Source organism: Durio zibethinus, chromosome 18 (genome assembly GCF_047325235.1).
Source record: "Durio zibethinus cultivar Kanyao isolate XHJ-2024 chromosome 18, ASM4732523v1, whole genome shotgun sequence".
Lineage (NCBI taxonomy): Eukaryota > Viridiplantae > Streptophyta > Magnoliopsida > Malvales > Malvaceae > Durio > Durio zibethinus.
The window spans coordinates 450,605-456,848 of NC_143179.1; positions in this window are offsets into that span (position 1 = coordinate 450,605).

Sequence of the window (6,244 nt, forward strand, 5' to 3'; positions counted from 1 at the left end):
AAGTAGTTGTATTATTTTTTCTTGATTTCGCCATAAGCGATTGATAAAACATATATGCTTAAGTTGATTTTCCCTCGTTTACTTTAATTCACATAAACAAAACTAACAGAAATAACAGTTAATGTCAACTAAGATTGATTGAGTTAGTAAAGTTTAAATATTTTATTTGTAAGTTTATGTTCAAATCCCGTTATCAATAATTTTTTCTTTTTTTTGGTGAATAATTTATAAATTCAATGTAAGTTCAAATTAAAGCTTGCAATTTGTCTTGACTTTGAAATGAAAAAGTCTCTGCTCACCTTAAATTTTTAAGTTTTTGCCTGGTAAAAAGAATGTAAAAGGTTGAGCATGAAAAATTTATTAATCAAATGATTAAAATTTATAATTACTTTCTTATTTTGTAACTTTTCCTTTCAGAATATTTTCATCATTCTTATCAAGTAAAGCTTTAATTTAAAAAAAAAAAAAGCTAATGTGGTTTTTATTTACAAAACTGCCCCTCTTCTCTTATTTATATTCCAATTGGACAATCCATTAGTCAAGTTGGTTAAAGATTATAAATGGAGATTTTCTTTTTAAATTTTTACTGGAGATGGGGAATAGATTGGCTTTTTATAGGATCAATTTTACTAACTGGATTTATCATCATTTTAGCTACTTTGGCGGCTTGGCTAGATACTACAAAAGAGTTTGTCCAATAAACCAAAACCTAAGTAGTAGGTTGTTTGTGTTTTTTAACCATCCTCTTGGCTAAGTTCATTGAGAATTGACTGCATGTTGAGTGCATATTTTTTTCAATTGAGAAACATGAAAGACTAAATGCAATTGAGAACTAGTTGGCAGTGCTAGCCTGTATGCTATTGTTCCCACTTTATCAATGATCTCATTTGGGCCAAGTATATTGGTGTTAGCTTTTGAAATTGGTTGTTAGCTAGTAAATTCTTCTAGTAGGGTTGCAACTTCAAATAAACCCATTCACCAATAAAAACTTGTTTATCATTTGTGTGGTTATAAGCTTGATGCTTCATTCTTTGTTGAGTTTTAAGCAAGTGATACTTGAGAAAATGCAATATTTCTTCTATTGTCAGCAAGCTAGTATCCACTGTGTGGACTTGTGAGTTAACAGGTAAGTAAGGCACATGCATAAGAAAAGGTTAGGCATTAAAGCTTCAAATGGGGTAGTTGTTTATGTTGAGCTTTAACTCGGGGGTCTTCTTAGAAAGACAAGAAAAAGAATAGGGTGGTTAGATGCAAAAGCAGGAAGTGTTCTTTATATTTATATTCTGACGCGCAAGTCAAAAATCAAGATAAAAGAGATCGAAAGGAGAGAAAAGTAAGGAATTAGGACAAGATGAACTTAGAATGATAGTACTTGGATGTTCATATTTATACATAGAGAGTGAAAAACTTAAGGGGACAATAATGACGTGACCAAGTTAATGTGGCATTGAACATGTCAAGCCGCTTAAATGTTCGAAATGCTTTTGGTTGTCTATTAGTAACCGCTAATAAAGGGAAAAGATTACATGTTTTTTTGACCACTAAATACCCCCAACATTTTATCTTCCCACTGAGTAGTCTGAGTATCAAACTATTCGGTAGGTGATTAATTTATTTTGCATATATTTGTCGATTTAAAAAGATTGCCAAGGATCTGACCTTTTTGGGCTGACGTCAAATGTCCATAAGACTAGCGTGATAGGCAAGCATCAAGGGCACAAGTTTGATTTTGCATGTGTTTTAGGTTAAGCATATGGCTTGTTTATGGGTTGCCAAAGTGGCTTTGCTTTGGGTGGTTTGAGTTGAAGATGAGAGGGTTTAGCAGAGCTGATGGAGTTTGTTTGATCGATGTGAGACTTAAACATTTCTAGGAACTTGAATCCTTGTTTATGCTCTAGAGATGACCTGGTAGTTGGTTCACCAAACCAGTTTAACCTAGGGTCTTATTCAGTCTAATTGATCTGATTGGTTTAGGTGATTGAGATCATACTTAATAAGGAGAAAGGTTATTTAGGTGGCAAAATTTAGAGTAGGAAAGGTGAAAAGATGTTTTTTGATGACGTCTTGACATGTAGCGTAATCTGGATTGTTCATATAATTTAGGATGTGGCTCTATAAAAGATTGTTGGGACCTTCATTTTTCACCTTTTTGCTTTCCTAAATCGACCTAAACCTTTTGACTTAAGAGCTTTTTAGCCTTTTTTAACCTTATAATTTTATTTCTTTTCAACCGTTCTTTTTTTTTACTTTGATATGTATTCTTCTCATCATCTCTACTAGCACTAGTTCTGGAGGTAAAGGGAGTTTTAGGGTAGAGCCAATGGGAGGTCGGCTTGGGCATGACAACGATAACCTAGTCCCACCGATCATCAAAGGTTGAGATAATAGAAAAATAGTTACTGGCTCAATCAATGTCCCATGAAGAGTAGTAGAAGGTTGACAAAAATGCTTTAGCTTGAAGAAAACGGGTCCTAGATGTGAGAGAACTGTGCGCTTAAATGGATTTTGATTGGGGAATCCTCATTTTCCAATCTCCTAGGTCAGTCTATCTTTTACGACCAACCTTTCTTTCTCTTCAACTATTTCCCTTTTTAAGGTTTAGCCTTATCAACCTTTTACCTCTTTTGCTTATTGACCTTCTATCGTTGATGCTCATATTCTATCATCTCTTCTTTTTTAGTCAACGCTTGTTGATGTTCCATTTTTTTTTTTAAAGTCTTTTCATCTTTTTTCTTCCTCTGACATTGTGGTGCTTTAAGTAAGATGACGAGAAAAGTTTTAAGTAAGATTAAATGGAAGAGGATAACTCGATCGAAGAAGGTGAATGTGAGGGTGAGTTTTCTTCAAAGGTAGACGAGTTAGCTAAAGTTCTAGTTTATACCCCCAGTTCCTTAGGCATAATTTCCAAATATGTGATGACTTCATTAGGTTGGTCAAAGTCTTAGCTCAAGGGTTAGAATAAACATGTTAGAATAAACATAATCATATTTGACTTTAAGTTTTAGGTCGAACTTAGTTGAAGTTAGATTAGGTCAGACAAAGGCCAAGTTTAGGACTCACAGTAAACTGGATCATCATAACACTATTCAATGATTTTTAGATTACAAGTGTGAGCTCGATTTCATCCAAACTATTGATAGTACGCTTTCAAATTATCTACATTTCATGTCCTAGGGATAAGACTACCATTCATGTCTTATAATCTATAAATCGTATTATAGACGACCTTCTTAACCACGTAAAGTCTTTCCTAAGTCGTAATTAGCTTACCACTTCAGCTGTCAACTTCTGAGGCTTCGATCTTCCTAAGAACTAGGTCATCTTTCTTAATGTTTTTAAGTTAGACTCTTTAATGTAGTAGTTAGTACCTTTTATTGATCAGTTGCTATTAGGGTCAGATCCATATCTCTTTATTTTTCAACCAAATCTAGGTCAGGCTTGAAGGCCTTTTAATTTTCCTCTTTTAAACTAAGTTTGACTCTTAAGCTCGAGAGGTCGATCTCAATGGGGACTATGACTTTGGTCCCAAATGCAAAGTGAAAAAGAGTCTCTTTTACGAGGACCTTTATGGTTATCCTTAGGGCCTATAGTACTTTAGGGAGCTTGTCAACCCACTTGCCCTTAGTTTCATTCAATTCTTCTTTAGGGCCTCCAATATTGTCTTATTGGCTGTCTCAGTTTGGCTATTAGATTGAAGATGCGCAACTGACATGAATATTAGATAAATGTGAAGGTTAGAACACCATTCTTTGAACCTCAAATTTTCAAACTATTTGCCATTGTTTGTTATTACGGACTAAAGTAGGCAAAACTTGTAGACTACATTCTTCCATACAAATTTCTCAACTTGGGCTTCTGTTGTAGTGGTTAAGGCCTGGTTTTAAGCTATTTTGTGAAGTAGTTTATTACTACTAGAACAAATCTCATTTACTTTATAGTCGAGGTGAATGGTCTAAGGATGTCTATTTTCTATTGCATTAAAGGCTAAAGGTTGATGATAAAAGTGAGTTCGATTGATGAAAGATGTTGTACATAGGTAAATCTTTGGTATTTGTCACATTTTTTCATTAGGTTAGTTATATCCTTTTCTGATGGGCGACCAATAATAGTCATGCCTAAGTACCTTGTAAGCCAGCAGCCAAAGTCTGAAGTGATTTTCACATATCCCTTTATGGATTCTCTAAGGACATAGTTTACTTCTTCGTTATCCACGCACCTTAACTAAGGCAGGTTGGAAAATCTTTTGTATAGCTTCTCATTAATTATAGTGTACCAAAGAGCCTTTCTTATCAAGGTTTTAGCTTGAACATTGTCATTAAAAAGTTTTTCTGTGGTTAAGTATACCTTAATTGGGGTCATCCAAGTCTTTTTTTCCTTGATCTGTCCTACAAATTTCTTTTCAATGCTTTTTTATAGCAATTCTTCCACTAGGACTTAGCCAAAAATTTTCATTATCATCTTTGAGGCTACCTTGGACAAGGAGTCTACTAGCATGTTTTTTGACATCGATATCTTTTTTTTGGCTTTGTAGCAGGCAATGATAAGGGTCAATGCTTTATCTAAGTATTTTTAGATTCTTTTTTTCCTGACTCTGAACTCACCATTTATCTAGCCGACCATTACTTGAGAATCACTATATACAATTATATGCTTTACACTTAGCTCGGCTACCAATCTTAGGTTAGATATTAATGCCTCATACTTGGCCTTATTGTTAGATGCCTTGAATCCGAATTTGATGGCATATTGATATCATAGTCCTTTCGAGCTGATTAGGATGAGGTCGACTCTATTACTATGGTTGGTAGCAATCTATCAATAAAAATTTTTCATAGTTCTTCTTCCTTAATTTTCTTGTTTTTCTCAATCTACTTATCAGCTTGAATTGATGTGAATTCTATGATGAAATCGACTGGTATTTGAGATTTCAAGGCTGACCTAAAGAGTATATTTAGGTAAAATTCATTGAGTTTTACTATTTAATTTTCTACTTGATAGCTTTGGTTTTTGTAAAACCTGTATAAGCAGTTAATCAAATAGTACATGAGTTGTATGAGCTTAAAAATATGGTTTGAGTTTTTTGGCTAATGTGATGACTGTATCGGCTAGCTTTTCTATCCTAGCATAGTTTATCTCAACCCTGTCAGTACCTTACTTAAAATTGAACTGATGGCTTGGTCGATGGTGGCCAAATCCAAATACAATGTCTTATTGAGCTTTTGTTTGGAAAGGATGGGTAGAGAGGAAATGAACTATTTAAAATTATTAAATGCTTTCTAACATTGAAGGGTCTATCTAAAGTAAAAAATGTTCCTAAAGATCTTCAAAAAATGACAAGCATCGCTTTGTTAACGTGAACATGAACTTGTTTAGAGCGATTATTCTTTTGGTTAAACTTTACACATCCATCACCGAAGTTAGTGTTTTCATGTTTAATATGGTTTGAACCTTTTCTGGGTTTGCTTCTATCCCCATTTTATTAATTATATAGCTGAGGAATTTGTCCTACATGACTCTAAAGGCATATTTGCTTGGATTAAACCTTATGTTGTATTTTTTTTAAGATATTGAAGGTCTCTTTTAAGTTTTTTAGGTGCTTGATCAACTTTTACTATTCATTATCATATCGTCCATGTATACTTTCATGTTTTGGTTGATCTGATTCGTGAATACCTTATTGACCAATCTCTGGTAGTTCACTTTTGCATTTTTCAAGCTGAATGGCATGACCTTATAACAATAGAGGCCTTTCTCAGTGTTGAAGGCTATTTTTTCCTCGTCTTCCTTTAACATTTTAATTTGACTGTAGCTAAAATAGGCATCCATGAAATTGACAAAGCCATGTTCGGTGTTGTCGTCTACTAGCTGATCTATGTTAGGAAAGGAAAAACTATCTTTCGAGCAAACTTTGTTAAGGTTGTAAAGTCAACATACATTCTCCATTTTTTGCTATGTTTCTTGACCATGACTATGTTAGGTAAGAGAAACTTTTTCATTTTTAAGTTTCACAACCTTTAGTGAGAAGAGCTTTTTCATTTTTTAAAGTTTCAAAGTCTCTGATGAGGGGGAGTATTTTAAATTTCCAAAGTTTTAAAGCCTCTGTTGAGGGGGTCGAAAGTATCAAAACCTCTGTTAAGTATTTCCAAAGTTTTAAAGCCTTTGTTGAGGAAGAGCCTTTCTTATTTTTTTTACTCGAACAAAATGGATATCTTTTATCTTTATATAATTTTTGTTTCATAGAATA